This window comes from Cornus florida, unplaced genomic scaffold (genome assembly GCF_030987335.1).
Source record: "Cornus florida cultivar Cherokee Brave unplaced genomic scaffold, ASM3098733v1 CherokeeBrave_3.0.0_Hap2_Chr06, whole genome shotgun sequence".
Lineage (NCBI taxonomy): Eukaryota > Viridiplantae > Streptophyta > Magnoliopsida > Cornales > Cornaceae > Cornus > Cornus florida.
In genome coordinates, this window is record NW_026775576.1 from 89,778,168 (window position 1) to 89,798,110 (window position 19,943).

At 36.5% G+C, this 19,943-nt stretch overlaps 1 long non-coding RNA gene across 2 annotated transcripts in view; it reads left to right on the forward strand.

Moving 5' to 3' along the window:
- Positions 1-15,560: 15,560 nt before the first annotated feature.
- Positions 15,561-19,943, forward strand: part of LOC132315016 (uncharacterized) — a 30,997-nt gene continuing 26,614 nt past the window's right edge. For both annotated transcript variants that reach the window (XR_009483562.1, XR_009483561.1), the window contains exons 1-2: positions 15,561-15,774; positions 18,245-18,367. This is a non-coding gene — a long non-coding RNA (uncharacterized LOC132315016). The remainder of the gene's footprint in view (positions 15,775-18,244; positions 18,368-19,943) is intronic.

Sequence of the window (19,943 nt, forward strand, 5' to 3'; positions counted from 1 at the left end):
TAGTGCCAACCATTCTATGACTACAGAATATAATTGACATCAGCTCCTTCTAACAAACCGTAAATAAAGTGCAACGAATCCTAATACGGGCTCTAAGTTTTAAGAGACGCAACGCGGAAGTCACATAACGAAAGACACTCCTAAGGATACTTGAACCTGGAGAGCTCTGATACCAACTGTGATACCCCCGAATTTCCGAATGCGGGTTGGCCAGGTCCATGCCCGAATACCCGAGGATATCAAAACAAATTGATAATAAACGAACACAGAGTACAAAAGAATAAAGAAGAATAAATAAAATGCTAACAAGAAACTAAAATGATAATCTAATAATAAACCTCATAATATATTTCCATTAATTAATAAACTCTTTTGATACAACTGATCCTCCAAAATACAACTCGGGAATCCATACTGTGTGGACCCCTAGAAAATCCAAAGTAAACAAATGACAGTAATCATAAAGAAACTCCTATGTAACATCGGAAGAATGAAGTAGACTGATCCCCGCTCAGCATGAACAACCTCTACTCGTGACGAACACCTGAAAAATAATGGTGGGTCAGGCCCACAAACAAGTTCTATTCTATTACAGTCCAAGCAGAGATCCGATACACATATACATCCTAGTCAATCCAACAGTAACTAGTAGTCCGTATATATATATATACACACTAAAGGAACCTCACTAGACTATAGGGTTGTCTCAACCTGAATAGTAGGCAACATGCAAAACGCACATATAGTGGGCATGAGTACCTAGACCTACCAGGGTACACAACTACACTATATCTAGCTACACATCCCTGGCGATATACGGACCCTAACCACTGATCCTGAGACTCAAGCTCATATCATGGCACCATACTTATATATATATAATCTAGTAACCATCCTATCCAGTATAAATTAATCCTCCATAAGTCATTCAACTTGTTCAGCTGACCTGACTTGAATATAAGTAGAACTTAACATTTTAGTTAATCTATTCCCTTATATAATAAATTAATCCTCTATAAGTCATTCAACTTGTTCAGCTGACCTGACTTGAATATAAGTAGGACTTAACATTTTAGTTAATCCATTCCCTTATATAAAATAGGTAGGACTTAACTGATAAGTTAATCCGTCCCTAGAATGCCACCGTCCCATACCGGTGCATTAAACCACACAATCCAACAATTGATGTAATAATTAAAGAAATACATCAAACATTCCAGAAATAACTATGATAATATGATATCAAGTTATCACATAATATGAATGACTTATTATTTATTTAAGCTTCTATATCATATGTCCTACACAAACTGAATCTTATACATGATGATATTTTACTATATCGTCAAATAAGCATTCTCCATATCCAATTCATCCTACACATTTAATCTCAATTGCTAAAGCATTTTAAAAGATTAAATCCATTCGTTTGTCTAAACATTTAAATAGCAAGCATCGTTATAATTGAGTGTATTTAAATTTATTTAAACCCAAACCTAGTCCCTATTTAATGTTCAGGAATCCTAGGCATGTTTCTACGTTCCATCATTCCACAGATATGAAAAATACATAATTTAAACATGTAAAAATTCACACCAGAAATCAAACCAAAATTATGCATTTTTTAATTTATAACACAATAACAGATATGAACCAATTTCATAAAAACCTATGCTTTAATCCAATTAAACATGCATAATTATTTAATTTTATGTGTTTAATAAATCCTAAAATTTCCTAAGCATGTACAGAAACACGAATCAAAGGGAAAGAGATAGAAGAAGAACTTGCCTTAAACTTTCGGATTGAAAGTTAAACTTCTTCTTCTTTAATTTTCTCTCTAAAGGGTTTTTTTGTCATTCCTTCCTCTTTCTCCTTCTCTCTCTAACTCTCTCTCTTTAGAATATATTACGTGATCTATTTTCACTCCTTTTTCAACCTATAGTTGTATATTTATAGGCTAAATAATAACCTTATTCCTTTTTCCAATCCAAGTCAACTTAATAAAGAAAAATAAAAAAAAATGAAAATATTAAAAAGGTAACTTAAAATATGTTACTTATATAATCTATGTATATCCTTATTAATTAAATAAAATATATACATTAGATTATTTATTAATACTAAAGTTACCATAATATTAAAAGGTAACTTAAAATATGTTACGTATATAATCTATCTATATCCTCATTAAATAAATAAAATATATACATCAGTTTATTTATTTATACTAAAGTTACCATAATATTAAAAAGTAACTTAAAACATGTTACGTATATAATCTATCTGTATCCTCATTAAATAAATAAAATATATACATCAGATTATTTATTTATACTAAAGTTACCATAATATTAAAAAGGTAACTTCAAACATGTTACGTATAAAATATATGTATATCCTTATTATATAAATATATATATCAGATTATTTATTAATACTAAAGTTACTATAATATTAATAAATTACTTTCCTTTTTATATATATGTATATACATATATATATATATACATATACAACTATCCATGGGTAATTATCCATACCCATCTAACCTCCTATTCAAGTAGTTCATGGGACCCAATTAGTTAGCCCATTACTACTAACCATAACCATAAAATAAAATATTTAATCATTTAATTTACAATTAATTACAATTAATCAAATATATTATTTAAGCACACAATCTAATTAAACAAATAATACAAATAACACCTAGACAAAATACAAATAACACATAGATAAGTAGCCAATTAATCAAGTAACACTTAATTCAATTAAACACATAAACAATTAGTCAAATAATCAATTAAACAATTAAAAAAAAATACAATAAAAATAAATAAATAAATACCGAGACTATCCTTTTAAAATTAGGGGTATTACAGCGGCTGTGTCGGTAAAGCCAGATGTGTCTGTCCCTGAATCCGTGGAACTTGTGGAGCTGGTAAAGGCACTAGCGCCCTCTGTCCCTGTCTCTGTCCCTGTTTGACTGTAGGACACTGCCGGGAAGTGTGACCATACTCCCCACAAGTATAGCAACTACCCTGGAAAGTACCGAATGGCCTCTTCTGTTGGTTAGCCTGTGGCTGACCCTGTCCTACCTGTGGTCCCCCATTCTGCTGTCGCTGAACAGGTGCCACATCCCTGGGAGTATCTGATCCACCCTTGTGCTTCTTTCAAGGCTGTTGTCCCTAGAACTTGCCCTTGTCATTCTGTCGGTGACCCTTCCCATTCCCTTTCTCAGCTGACTGATTAGCAGAGTCTCTGTTACCCTGTTTTTCACCCTTGGCCTGTCTGATATCCATAGTCAACTGATATTGCTGTAGCGCGGCGTCTAACACCTGAGCATAGGTAGTATAGGCTGGACTACCTGTAAGAGTTCTCTTGATAGACCACATTAGTCCCTTGACGAAACTGTTGCGTTTTTTCTCTTCTGTATCCACCTCCTCCGGTGCAAAAAGTGATAAGCGCGTGAACTGCTGCTCATACTCCGCCACTGTCATGTTCCCCTACTGCAGATTTAGAAAATCGGTTTTCATAGCTACCCTGACTGCATAGGGAAAATATTTCTCGTCAAAGCGAGCACTGAACTCATCATAAGTCAATGTCATCCTCTCCTCTGGGGTGGTAACTGACTCCCACCACTGTAGTGCATCCCCAACTAGATTGAAAGTGGCAAACATCTGCTTCTGAACCTCTGTGCACTGAACCAAACGAAGATGACGCTCAATATCCTGTTTCCACTGGTGAGCTGCTCTCGCATCGGTGGAGCCTGAGAACATAGGTGGACTCCCCTTTATGAAAGAGCTCCTAGCCTTTCCCCAAGAATCCGTTCGAACCACTGGTGCTAGTACAGGTGCCTGCTGAACCTGTGGTTAGTTCTGGAGTGCAGCTGTTACCCCAGCCTCTATAGCTCGAGTAACAAGGTCATTGAGGTGTGGAGGAATCTCTGGATCTCTGACCCGACCCTGAGTCTGTTGAACTTCCTCCTGCTCCTCTTGAAACCATGGCATTTACTGCTCTTCTTCCATTTGCCGATGTTGTAGACGTTCCTGCTGTTTACGTGCCGCTCTCCTCTGTCGACTATTCATGTTCTGTCCTCTTCCAGTGTTAACCATGCTGTTAACATAGAAAGACAGACATCAGTACGAGTTTAAACGAGCTGTAAAAGAATTCAACGAATCCTAAACATAAGCTCTATAAAAAAAACGCTGCGCGGAAGTCTTAATACAAAACGTCCTAGAGACACTTGAACCTGGAGTGCTCTGATACCAACTATGATACCCCTCGGATCTGAGACACGGGTTGATCAGGCCCAGGCCCAAACCCGAGGGAATATCAAACAATTGAAGTATTTTAAAGCGAACACAGATGACAAAATGAAATAATAAAGTTGGAATAAAACTGAAAAAACATTAATTATAAAAACCCTCCATGCATAACTGAAAAATAAAACTCCAATCCTCCAAAACTTCAAGGTTACAACTTGGGAATCCACTGGTGGACCCCTAACCAAAAGTTCAATTGAAACTGAAAACTGAAAATAGAAAATGCTAGAAACATCAAGAAAAATCCTACGTAATCAGATGAATGTGAGACTGTCCTCGACAAGCACGATCTAGCTCTAAGGTTGGAACCGTCCTGTACCTGAAAAGAATAATAAAGGAGTGGGTCAGACCCACGAGCAAGTTCCAATCTAACTGCAATCCATACAATGACCCGATACGCAGATACGCCGTAGACACCTCAAAATACCTATCTAGTCCACACGTATAAATATATCCACACCAAGGGACATTCACTAGTCTATAATAGGGGTCTCAACCTGAATAGAAGGCAACATGCGAATACGCACCCAAAGGTGGGCATGAGTACCCAGACCTAACAGGGTACACCTCAACCTATTATAACCAGCTACGAATCCACCGCATATACGCACCCTAACCAACGAGTCTGGGACTCAAGCTCAGCTCATGGTACCATAAACATATATATAAAATCCATCCAAATCCAGGGTATGTAGTTTAAATATTTAATAAACTGACATACAATAAACCAACTGGTTAGTCACCCAACTTATTCAGTTGATGTGACTTAACCTCCATCCATTAATTCAACAATTTAATCCATCCTTCCTCCGTTAACAGTATAGACAACCCAATAAATTTTATACTGTTGTTCCGATGTCTAGAATTAAACTTTCATCAATTAAAGGTCTTATTAAAACCTAAGACTACCTTTTTAAAAATTCTGTGAAGTCCCAAACATAGTCCAAACAGTCCCCAACACCTACAGTCTCAAATTACTCGTAAAAAAAATATTTTAGAAAGTGTATTTGAGAGAGAGCCTGCTCTAAATTGTGGGAGCAGGCTCTAGAATGCTTAGAGCCGGCTCTACTTGTGTGGGAGCCGGCTCCCACATCTAAGGAGCCGGCTCTCACCCCTCTTTGAGAGCTTCCGGCCTCCTATTGCTCCGTTTCAGCTTATCCCCTCCATCTCCGGCTACTCGAACCTTCCTGTTCTTCCTCCACTGTGAGCTTACAGGTCTTAATTTACATCTAGTGATGATTAAGTTCTTGGTTTAGTGCAGAAGGTTCAACAAAAGATTTAAAACCGATGGACGTTTTTATGCAGAACCAGAGACATACAAAACCATATGTGACAGAACAATTTCAGATTAATTTCATCGACAACAGGAAATCAAATATATCATACAACAATTATACATGGTTCAATTATTGTCCAATTAATCCCCTAAAGGCTATCTAGGTGCACAGAACACAGGCAAAGGGAAGGAGAAAGAAAAGAACTTGCCTTTGAGTTTCAGACTTGAAACTCTAAATTCCCAGTTTTTATATTGCCCGTTCAATTCCCCACTGCTGTTCAACAAACCCACGTTCCTTCTACCTTGCTCCCACCTATCCTTCCTCTCCTATCTCTCTCTATTCTCCCTCTGTATCCCACGGTCTCTGCTTTTACAAAAATTACGTTTAATTGTTCTAAAACCCTAAACCACCGTGACACACATACTTATAGGCTTAGTGATTAAACCCTAATCTTATAGGCTTATTGATTAAACCCTAATCCATGTATAACTCGGCCCATAAAAACCTAGGTTATACTCACTGTCGGCACATAAAGCTATAAGACAATCATGATGAACACTAATTTAAATTAACTAAACCAGTCATTTAAAACAATTAACTTAAGACAATTAAATTAGTAAATCCCCTAAAATTAACACAATTAAAAAAAAAAAATTAAAACAATTAAATCCTCAATTAAGACAACCAATTAAACAAAACAATTAATCAATTAAGTAAAATAAAACCCAAATTTAATATAACCATGAAATAAACACACAATTAAAATAACTAATTTAAACTAATTAAATCAAATAAAACCAATTAAACAATTAAATAAAGAATTAAACAATTAAATAAATGTCAGGACTATCCTTTTAAAATTAGGGGTATTACACCAAGCTCTCCAACATCCCTTCTTCCTTTCCCTCAAAATCTTACCTTAAACTCTCCAAATCAAAGTTTTTCCTTAGAAGACATAATTGTGTGCTTATGTATAGATATAGAGAGAGTTAGAGAAAGTGATAGAGAGAGAGGAATAGTGTCCGAAAATCAGAAGGGAAAAGGGTGAAAAGTGGTCTTGCATTTTCCATGGCCAAGATTGTGCCAAGTGTCACCATTTATGTAATTTCTAAATCAAGCTAAGTTACTATAATGTCCCTCATCCTTTAATGAAATGCCATTCTTACCCCACAAATATCTACCTCTAATATATAGACATAGATATATACATATATATGAGAAATGTTCATTATACCCCTTTCTTAAAATGACAAAACTGGGAGAAGTTTCCGAGTCCGGAAATCGTGCCAACCTTCAAAAATTCTAAAAATAACACCGTCGCTTTTAATTGACTTATAATGATTAAAAAAAAACACTTCTAGACCCCTCGACTCAACAATTGACCAAAACGCCCTTCGGGGCCTGCGTGGCACGCAAAACGAGAGAAGGATTAAAATAATTTAGAAAATCAAATAAATTCCAGAAATTAGAAAAATGAAAAAAAAAAAAAAAAAATCGGTAACGTCACAATCTCCCCAACTTCAAAAGATTTCGTTCCCGAAATCAATCCTCCTCACAAGAGAAAGACGAGAGGATACAAAAACGGAGTACGTCCTCGAGTACCCCACGCAACACGTTATACCTTAAAATCCCAATCTAAAGAATCCGACGTTCTATGTCACTCGTAACCCTATGCTTGTGACTCCACATAATCTCAACCGAACAATGACCACAGTCACATGCGACCTTTCTATCACGACAACAAACTAAACGAAAAAGGCATCACAGTGCCGAACAAAACTCTTTACCACCACTTGCATACACACGAGGAACTAGCCCCCAACCAACTCCATGACCCCACCGAGTCCCATCCACTGAGAACCATCCGACCTGTCAAAAGTACCATCAGGTACCTGGGAAAACAACCCATCAGCATAGCTCAAGGATTAAGGAATCCTACAACTGAAACTCCTTAGACACGTAGTCCCATACCAAGTGCACCACCATCCATAACAAATGACTTGAATAGGTACAAAGAATACCATCAACCCTAAATGAGACTTATTCTAAAACGAGATCGTCCTACCACACGTACGCAACGCACAACACCGTACTCCAACTGTCACTAAACATACTAAAATCAATGATCTTTGACCTTTGACCCAACATTATGTTAAGGAAAGATTGACATCAGAGAAATGGTTGGCCAGGCCATTCCCATCGTCCATCCGACCTCAACACTAATGTTGTTCTTGTCACCAGGTCCAATCCTCAAGTACACCCACACACCAATCTCTGTGTCCACTCTAGACATACGGTCTAACCATCCTCAACACACAAGTCACATCACAACTACTAGATACTATCACTAACTCTAAGACCCTAAGAAAACGTTCACACCGGTAAACAAGTCGCGTCTCATGCCGTATCGATCACAACCTCTCGAAACGAATCCCACAAAACTAAGGACTTCACCTCTTATCATGGAGCTAAGTTGAACGATTAAGATCAAACCTTCACTCGAAATCCCTAATAAAAGAGGGAACTCTACAAAGTCCTTCCGTTCGCTAAAACGCACAACCCCTACATGGATACACAAAACTCACAAACAAGAAAGTCCTTGCTAGTACCAACACAAGAAGAAAGAAGATCAAGTTCCACTACCGCAACAGAGCAGAACACATATCTATCGATATCTTGCATAAGTTATGCCAAGAAGGAGGATCTAAACAGAGACGAAACAACGCGATCCGTAACTTGTACACTTAACATCCATATGTAAACGAGGGCAGTGCCCTTTCCCAAATACTAGGGCTAGACAACGATTCTTAAGACATCGCGTCCCACCCTGTCCAAAACAGAACGTTAACAAGTGAAATTCCAAACATTCCATTCATAGTTACAACTAGGCAATGCTAACCACTACTTCAATAACCTTTAAAGTAGCTAAAACCTTTTTGTTATTAATCCATCATCGAAACCATTACATAAGAGCTCAAAATACACATCATTATCTGATAAAACTGTCTGGAATACTTATATAGTCTTACAAATACATCATTGCTTTAATACATAACGGGTACAACTGATACATCATCACAACTTAAAACTCATACAAAACTCCTTGATCTATATCCTGCCCCAAGGGCCCACACTAAGCATCATCAACATCATCCGGTCCGGAACCACATTACGGGATATGTCCACCATCCTGGCACAGATGAACCGACACTGCATAAAGTGCACGGGCACCTGTCCAAACTCACGGGTAGCCCCCATTACCAGAACAACTGTGTGCAGGTACCTCCTGTCACACCCAAACTCGCAGGTATCCCCCGCTACCAGAACAACTGTGTGTAAGTACCTCCTGTCACACCCAAACTCGCAGGTATCCCCCGCTACACAATCACAGGTAACCCCCATTACAGAACTTGCAGGTATCTCCCGCTACACAGTCACAGGTAACCCCCGTTACAGTACCGGACTCACAGGTATCCCCCGTGTACTGACAACAACATGACAAAATGCACATATGATGATATGACATGACTACCCAATAACTATGCAACACGACTAACAAACTACTGTGTAACTTGACATGACTTACAGACAACAGTGCAACACAACTCATAGACGACAATACATCATAACTCATAGGTGATCATGTGACACGACATGACTCACAGACAACCATGTAACACAACATGACTCACAGGTAGCCCCCGTTACAACACGACACGACTCACAGGTATCCCCCGTTATAACACATGCCGACTCACAGGTGTCCCCCGTTGCAACCGACATGACTCACAGGTATCTCCCGTTACCACAGTCACAGGTAACCCCCGTTACAAAACTCACAGGTAACCCCCGTTACATCTAGCACAACTGTGCACAAGCAACTGCCTAATCTCACAGGTATCCCCCGTTACATAAGAATCAATCATAATAATATCTCATCTCCTCTGTGGACAATCCCTCTTCATGTGGCCCGACTGACCACATCAAAAGCAAACTCCGAAATTAGGTCTATCAAGAGGACACTCCGCCTTGCGGTGTCCTGGCTGCTTACAGTGATAACACACTAAGCTTGTCCTAGAAGGCACTGAAAAAACACCAACAATAGGAGTAACACTTGCCGTCCGCTACTCCTGAGTAAACAATGAAACATCCTTGTGCCTCTTCCTATCCCGACTTCTGGAAGAAGTACCCAAACTCGTACCTCGTTCCTGAGAACCCATGGTACCACTCTTCTCTCGCCAATCCTTGGCTTCTGCTTCTACCATTAATGCTCTCGTAACCGCTTCAGAATAATTATTTAACCCCAAAAGTGTCAACCCCGGCCTAATAGAACGGTTTAGGCCGTACACAAAACGCCATGCCTTCTCCTCCTCGTTCTCTAACACTTCCGTAGTGAAATGTGAGAGAGAAGTGAACTTATTCTCATACTCTGTTACTGATCACCTTGCTTGAGACTATCGAACCGCGTCCTCAATTCTCGTCTCTTCGTTTGTGGAAAATACTTTTCAAAGAAAAGACTTTTGAATGCATCCCAACTCATACTGTCAATATCATGTGTGTTAGTCATGGTCTTCCACCATGCTGCCGCGTTACTAACAAACTTGTACGTAGCTAAGGTGATCTTCAACCGATCACCGGGCACTGTTATTGCCCTGAAATGCTTTTCAACTTCATCCATCCAATCCTCCGCTACCAATGGATCTAGACCTCCTTCAAATGTTACTTTCATGAGCTTGTTAAATTGAAGCAGATATTCAACATTCTGCTCCATCTCTATCTCCTGCGGCTGAATAGTTGGTTGCAGTACCATTTGAGGAACTGTGGTACTTACAATTTTCTGAAAGGCTGAAGTTACAGCCCTTGCCACCAGAACTTCATCCTCCAGTACTTGTGGATTATCATACACCTTTCTTTCTTGGTCTTGTCCCATCGAAACCCTTTCTGGTTGGGATGGCCCTTCACCTGTTCGCTGTCCAATTTCATTCGGGTCCATCACTTCACGTAATCTTTAAACACAGTTCTACAATGACAACCAAATGATCAACAAGAATACATAAAGTAGCTTAATCCACGAGCTACGGTGCTCACACTATTCATTTGATAAGAACTAAACGTTTAGAAACATAGAAGTGATCAAGCCCCTCACTTACGTGGATCAAAACTTTCCGCAACTCAATATACAACACTGTCCCGAAACCTCAAACTCATCAACAACGAAACAAACTAGTTACACGAACATCCACTCCTTAGTGGATGAACGACCACAACACGAATCTAGACGTACAACTACTTCCCAAAACAGGATCATATCTATCGTGCTCAATTACGTGCAATAAGAACTCATATACATGCTTTGAATTATAATTACACTTAACAATTAAGCACGTAGTCAACTAAGCATTCATTCATCAACAATAACAATTAACAATTAAACATGTAGCAAATCAAGCATGCTTTAGACAAATTTAATCATATAAATAGCTGCACATATACATTTAACATTAACAGTTGATCATACTTTTCCATTCAACAATTAATAAACTTAATGAGCAATGAATACGGAGACATATACTAAATATAGTAACATGTAAGCACATAAGCACATAGCAATAAGTCATGTTTTTGAACCAAAAATTAATCATCACATAAGCATGCAATGTCGTCAAACCCAATTCTAACTCTTCTAGGTCAACCCTACCCGTCGTCCTTAGGTTTTTGAACCTAAAGCTCTGATACCATTCTGTAACGACCCGAATCCACTGGATCCGGATCATTAAACGGGTCCTTACCCGACCCAAAATCATCCGTGGGTAAAACGGTCTTTTCACGTTAAATTTAATTATCAAGGTCCAAAAAGGACAAAATGGTAATTTGCCCCAATTCAATAATTTGAGACTCAAAGGGTAATATGGCCATTTACTTGCATCGCATAATAATTAAAATGAGGTCCGGGGTAAAATAGTCCTTTTGGGGCAAAAATATAATTTTGGCATTTAATTAGGTCATAAAAATAATTAATTTCAACTTCAAATGATGCCAAAGTGTAATTTTAAGAACTTAAATTGGTAATTACATGAAAAGACAGATAAGTTCCAACGGATACCGGTCGACTGGTTTGGGATACCGGTCGACCGGTTAGGGACGTGAAATGCTCAAACAAACTGTGAAGATACCGGTAGATCGGTTCTAGAAAATCTTCAGTCCCACTTTCCACTGTCCTATGTAACCCCTATACACCAACTTTTGATCGTTCAACCACCCACGTCACAACAGTTACGTTCAAAATTAATACATTTCAACAATAAATTCGAGTACAACAACCACGTTATTACGTAATTTGCTACTTAAAATACACACAAACTGATTATTTTGAGTGAGTAAAACTTAATTTCATTATCCAAGGGCTATATACAAAATGAATCCAATCATTTAACATGTTGCAAGAATAATACATATTGATAACGAAATTTTTGTAGGATACATAACACGTTCCAATACATCATTTAAAGACCGAACTACGTAAGTCTCATTTTATACAAAATTCAAAAGAATTAAATACAAGAGTAAGGCCTCTATGGCCAAAATTTACATAGCTTTGGTATAAATAAAAGTGAAGTCTTATCTACATTGATATCCAGGATGTATATTATTCACTGGCTCATCTTCAATCCCCGAAAAATGATAATAAGTAGAGGAATGAGCACAAGGCTCAGTAGAGAATACCTAAGTGGCATATCCTCAAGCATGGCAAATAATTACATGCCTTACAAGCAATGAATCGGAAAAAGAGACGGGGATCATGCGAGGGATTCACATACGACACCTCAATTTTTAAATAATTCACACACCATCTTATTCAATGCTATGCACAAGATGCCAATGCAACCACACATCACACTCTACCCTCACCTAATCACACATTCCGTCTATACCATCGTATGTTCACGCATCACTTCCACACTCCTACACACGCACACATTTCATTCACCCCTCCACACATCCATACATCCACACATCACATTCACACCCTCACCTCTCTTATACCCATCAATACCCTCATGACATGCACATGAAATATTTTGATTTCAACCATTCAAATTCTCATCATGCTTTCATTATCCAATAAGCAATTTCACTACCATAACAAGATAATCCAACACTTAAACATGCTTCTACATACACCAAGTTGACTATATAAAGAGTAATAGAGATAATCCACCATATAGCAACTTCATAGCATGTTAATTGAAATTAATACACAAGATAAAATTAATTTCCATCAAACACATTAATTAGACAAAGTTTATGCATCAACCAAAACCCTAAAATCTTCATTATTCAATTAACATCAAATTGGCATGTCAAAGGAGGGAAAGACATTTAATTAACTACCAATTCCAAGAAAATCGACAATTAGACAAACTCTACCTCAATTAGAAGAAATGCCCCAATTTTCGAAATCCTCTAAGCCCTTTCACCTTTGGTCTCTAATGAAAGCTCATGCCAAACTCTCCAACATCCCTTCTTCCTTTCCCTCAAAATCTTACCTTAAACTCTCCAAATCAAAGTTTTTCTTAGAAGATATAATTGTGTGCTTATGTATAGATATAGAGAGAGTTAGAGAAAGTGATAGAGAGAGAGGAATAGTGCCCGAAAATTAGAAGTGAAAAGTGGTCTTGCATCTTCCATGGCCAAGATTGTGCCAAGTGTCACCATTTGTGTAATTTCTAAATCAAGCTAAGTTACTATATTGTCCCTCCTCCTTTAATGAAATGCCATTCTTACCCCACAAATATCTACCTCTAATATATAGACATAGATATATACATATATATGAGAAATGTTCATTATACCCCTTTCTTAAAATGACAAACCGGGAGAAGTTCCCGAGTTCGGAAATCGTGCCAACCTCCAAAAATTCTAAAAATGACACCGTCGCTTTTAATTGACTTATAATGATTAAAAAAAAACACTTCTAAAACGCTCGACTCAACAATTGACCAAAACGCCCCTCGAGGCCGGTGTGGCACGCAAAATGAGACAAGGATTAAAATAATTTAGAAAATCAAATAAATTCGAGAAATTAGAAAAACGAAAAAAAAAAAAAAATCGGTAATGTCATAGTCGTCTTCATCGCCTCCGACACCACAGGTGACGACTTCGACATCAATCATCGAAACTGTGAATGGTTCACATGATTTCGACATCGTAACCACCAGACCCATAACCACCACTGTTCCCGCTGCACAACCATCACTCACCCCACAACCACTGCCGTACTGATAATCTCTCCATAATTGCGATGACATTATCGGAGAGATGACAAAGTTATGGATTTTATTTGTGGTATAATTGTAGGGGTATAATTGTCTTTTAATTAATTTCATATTTTGAAATAAATATTATTAAAAAAAATAAGGGCAAAGTTGTCTTTTCTGATGCTTTTAACATAGTAGAAGTGAAAATGAACCTAAGTGATAGTTATTTTGAAAAGATGTTTTATACTGATACTTGATTAAACTTTAAGAGTGGTCGAGTGAAATTAATCCTAAAATTAAAATTTAAATGGATGAAGAGTTGAAGTCTTTAAGACCTTCTATTTAAATATTTAAGTCAAATTACACCAAATTCTCTTGTACTATCAAAAAGTTCCAAAATTGCATCATCTATTATTTTTTTATGTAACAAACACAGGTAAAGAGTTCAGAAAATCAAATTTCAAAAAGTTGTGAACTCTTAATATTACGTTTTAAAGCACTGAATCGCTGCCATAATGTTAAAATAAACAAAAATTTAATTGAAGATTTCAAATATATATTTTAATTTGAAGGATATACAAGCACAACACAAGATTTTTGAGAATAAGTACAACATTTGCAAGGTTGGTGTGTAACCAATGTATCTCGGGATAGTATTATCTTCCAAGTCATTATTGGAACTAGGTTGTTGGGGATATTTATGAAAAACTCCCAACATAAATGATTCAGTCTTCTGCTGCCTACAAACTATTACGTATTAAAATTCACTAAAATCGATTTATATCATTTTAAATAGTTTGTAATTGGCCATGTCAAGTGACTGACTACCTAATAATTTTATTTAGTGAGTCGTGATGCAGTATCACACGTCTGAGCGGCATGGGATGTGAATCTCACCATGACGTTAAAGGATACCTTTCATAATAAATACCCCCGGCCATGTCGCAAAAGTCTCATCCTTGCAAAAGACCAATTTGACTATTGCAACAACACTACATGACCAATGTCAATGTGATCACCGGGGTTAATTTGTCATTTCATTTTTCTCTAGGACCAAAAATATTTATCACGAAGAAAGAGAGTGAAGAAGACAAATAGACATGGCAATTTCTTGTAGCCTATGTATTAATTTCCATAAAATAATTAAAAGTTCAAAACTTCAAGCAATTGTCATTTGCTTTCTTTTCAATCACGACGACGTGTAAAAGATGGAAGGTGCTAATATTTAAGCCAAAATTGAGAGAAAATAATTTTAAGGTCAAATATTCTAGCATATGCATTAATTCCCATAAATCACTAAATGTTCAAAATTTCAAAAAATTGCCATTTGCCTTCTTCTTAATCAGGATCTTAATATTCGTGTAAAAGAACGAAGGTGCTAAGAAATAAGTCAAAGTCGAAAGAAAATAATTTTAAGGTCAAATATTCTAGCGTATGCATTAATTTCCATAAAATCACTAAATGTTCAAAACTTTAAGAAATTGCCACTTGCTTTGTTCTGAATCACAAGGTAATATTCGTGTAAAAGATCAAAGGTGCTAAGAAATATGCCAAAGTCGAGAGAAAATAATTTTAAAGTCAAATATTCTCGCCAATGCATTAATTTCCATAAAATCATTAATTACAAGTTGACCTTGACTTCTGAATATTTTCACAAAGAATTGGGAAGTTGTACATTGTTTGCTTGAGGTGTTTGTTACCGTAATTCTTCTCATGCAGCTTCTCACGAAACTACACTGTGGAAAATCTCTATCATATTGCAGAAATATATATATAGATATATATACATACACACACGTTGCTTGTTTGCTTGTTGGTTTCAGCTCTAGCTCGTCCCTTACCGAAAGAAATACCAGACCAGAGAGAGTCAAGGCACCCATCCCAAACAACCATCAATTAACGCTTTCAAATGTAAGTTCTGATTCGGTACTTAATTTATTGCGATATTTATTTATATATAACATTCTTATGAACTTGAATTGCGTCTTGTTGTAGTATCAACTATTCCATATATGTAAATTTGGATTCGGATTTTCGTTTTTTTATATCATTTAACTAATGCCCAATTGCTTCTACCGATGATAACTGCATGCAATTTGTGTTCTTATAGTCTAAATTTATAAGATGTATGGTTTTATGATTAAATTTATTGTATGGATTTGTTGCTTTTCAATCTTTCTATATTTTGTGACTTAAGCATACCCTGGCAAAAGGATTTTTCTATGTTTAGGACTGTACCTAACCTTCTAGTATATTGCAGTCCAAATGCTTTTCTCACCATCTTATCCACCTGCAACTGTACCTTCTTAAACTAATAGGAGTTTCACGCAAGTTAGCTGAAGCTAGAATATTACGTGCTGACTGTTCATTAATGGTTTTTTTTTTTTTTTCGGTAAGTCTGTTCATTAATGTTTGAAGTGGCTCTCACTATGACATTTCTTAGACCTTCAAACTTACAACTTCTAAGAGAAGTTGTCTTTGCACATCAGAAGACTCTAATCCTTGAACTTATAATAAAAAAGTTCTCTTTTAGTTGGTGATTTTGGTGGCAAATTACTGTTAAAGCTGGCTCACTAATCATGGACTGAAACATCACGAGGCAGTTTTATGAAGAGATTTTACCAAAACCTAGACCACTTGAAACAGTACCTTTTGTGTGTGTGTGTTTTTTTTTTTTTTTTTTTTTTTTGTAGTGAAGAATTAACTCACCTGCTAGCAACTTTAGACTCTATGGAAGATTTGCAAACTCCGTTTAGTTAAGCCCCTGTGTTTTTGCGCCCTATGCGAATTAAACCTAGGATGTCTGCGTTTATGGTTCCCTAGGAGATTCCTTACCACTGGGCCACTCGTGCGGGTTGAAACTATACCCATTACCCACAGAAGAAGTCATTACTTAATTATTGTCTTTTAGATTGGAGATGATATTATCAGTTTTTTAATAATAACTTGGAAGCAGGGCGGAGCCAGGATTGCAAAGTAGGAAGGGATAAAAATAATTAAATCCATGATTACTTAGTGTGTCATCCATACTCTAAATACATAATTATCATGCATCAGTTATTCAATTAAACCCAATAATCTACAACCTTTTAACACATTTACACTTCCAAATTCTAACGTATTTTCACAATCAAAAATCCATTGAAGTTTGCTTCATATAAGTATTAAAACAAACAACTACAAGAATGCAGATATATATGTTCCTTATCAATAAATTCACATTAGAAAGTAAGACCTATGTGCTCCGTCCATGACTAGTTATTAATCCATTATATAGTAAATTACCCAATTTAATAAGAAATTATCAAGTCATCAACAAAGCCCTTTTTTTTTTTTTTTACAAAAATAAAATTCAATATTTCACTGGATTAACAATAATAATCCATGATATCCATCCACCTACGCCTTAGTGCCTTACACACGAAGAGTTTAGGTCTTATTCGATAAACTAACAATGTGTTAGATTTACTAGGTTGGGCCCTATTATATTTTATTATGGTTTATTTTGTATTTGGGCATGTCTAGGGGTCATGGGCTTGCTCATATTTAAGGTTTGACCTTTGTACATTTTAAAACTCTTTTTATTTATAGAAATACTATGGATTGGGCTAGGCTGATAGAAAGAGGAAGAGGAAGAGTAGTACATGGGCTTATAGGAGCAATAGTACTAATTTTTTTTTTTTTTTTTCAATTGGACCTAGGCTATAGCCCAGGTTAGCCCATTACTAGTTCCTCCCTTGCTTGGAAGTATTGTTCACTGAAAGAACCAAACTGGCTTTGATATTAAAAGTGCAGAAAAGACCGGTGACCGGCTATTGGTGAAGGTTTGAGACTGTAACTATAATTAAAAGACATTGATCTTGTAAAAAAGACTACGATTTAATAGAACAGGAAGCAATATTGCGGAAAGGATAAACAAGATTCATATAGCTTGGGAATTTGGTTGGAGTAAGGTTGATTAGTTGCCTAAAGCTTGTTTTATGTTGAATAGGTTTAGATACCTGGAAACTTTAGAAATTCTATACATCTATCACAGTGTATATATATATATATATATATATTCCCATATCATATGATTTAACTGCATGTACTGAGAAAAACTTGTGGATGATTATAATGTAGCAATAGACAACACTCGTACTGGTTGTACTTTCCTCATTGTCTTGTTTCCATATGACGTGAAGTAATTATATAGCAATATTGCACATTGGCATTCTTGCATTCGACTTTCAAGTAATCTCCCAGACATGAAAAAAGGAGAGGGAGGACACATTGAAAAGAATCTGACTTTTTGTTCATTAAAACGTTTTATGCATCAACTTTTTGGATCATAGTGTAATAATTAATTATCAAAGCGTGTACGTGTGACATTACGTGACAGAGTTCACTTTGAGGACATCGATCACGTGGAAGGCCGAAAAGGAATATATTCACTCATGGAGTCTCCAAGGGAAAGTTTCTCCGGGTCAGGAGTACCACAACATCTGATTGGTTGTGTTAATTGGTAAGAACCATTTTACAGCTATTCTTTGTTTGCTTATAATCTTTCCCACACTCAAATGTTTTGACTTTCAAAGTATTATTGGACAATTTTAAGTCCTACAGTGTGAAATATTTCTCCTATTGGTCTGGTTGATGGTCTAGTCTGGTTTTCTGTGCACCATTGGGTTTTATTTAGTTTCAAATAGGTCAAAAGTTTAAAAATGGTTCGTTCTACATCAACTACATTCTATATTCGATCGGTGTTTGATAAGAAATTACGCGCGGACATAGCCCTAGTTTGTGTTGGGAAATAAAATACTCATAAAATTAAGTAAAAAGGAGATAGACTAATATTTTTTCTAAGAATATTAGGCTCGCAACCTAGCTTACACCATTCTCGTCACAAAGTTTGCCTCACATAAATGGTATGGTAGATGTCCCTGCTTAAACATGAAATTAAAGATAAAGTAATAATGGAAATTATTAGAATAATATTTAAGATTTAAGATTTTTATTAAATACTAGTAATAATCCTCACCTATTTGATAAAAATCAAATAATGGAAAAGATACATACATATAATTGGGCAACTTTTAATAGTACGAGTCTTTCAGACCTGAACTTGCACGTAGTGTTGATAGTCTCCATTTGAGGAATATGAGAGACAATGTCTTAAAATTGACCCTGAAACAAATTTCAACGCAAATGTCACACACATGTACCTTGCTTCTCATGAGAGCTTTTGGGAACAACCTAATTCCTAAAGTCACGGCCATACAACGCTCTCATTTAGGTGAATCCTCCAAGAGTATATGTAACCTATACCCTGCAAGGTGAATCCTCCAAGAGTATATGTAACCTATCCTGCGAGAGTATAATCGTCTTCAATTCATTTAGGGCAATGCCCTTCCTAATGTCACATCAAGTAGCACTGTAATGTCCCAAAATTTTTGGTTTTTTTCAAAATTTTATTTTATTTTATTTATTTATTTTCTCCGTGCATCGTTTATTCGCCGTGTGGGACCTCATATATTTTAGTACATCATTATTTAATTTAGGTCATTGTTGTGTTATATATATATGTGTGGATGTATATATGTATGTTGGTTAGTGGAAGAGGTTAATTGGGGGGGGGGGGGATTCCTTGAAATCGTGTAAAGACGATTCATATATTTTGATTCACGAGAGATGTATAAAAGATGTTATTTTGACGATTCTATGAAATGTTTAGGGGTTGATGATGTCCATAGAATTTTAATTTCATGTTTAGATGTTTTGGGATTGCACTGGAATGGGTTTGGGAAGCAAGAATTTCGTTATTTTCATCATTGGGTATCATCTAACAGGTTTGATGGGGGTATCTACCCGGTTAGATGAATGGGCAGTGTGTTGGTTTGATGAGTTCATCTAATCTAACCGGTTAGAAGGAGTTTTCTAACCGGTTAGATAGGTTTTTGTGTGTTCAACTACCCGAGTAGAAGATTCCATGTACCCAGTTAGATGTATGGGCAGAGAAGAGGTTGGATGTTTTTCATCATCTAACCGGTTATGGGGCAGTTGGTTCTTCTCCTTGTGTGTAAGGAGTTCGTTTCATTTCA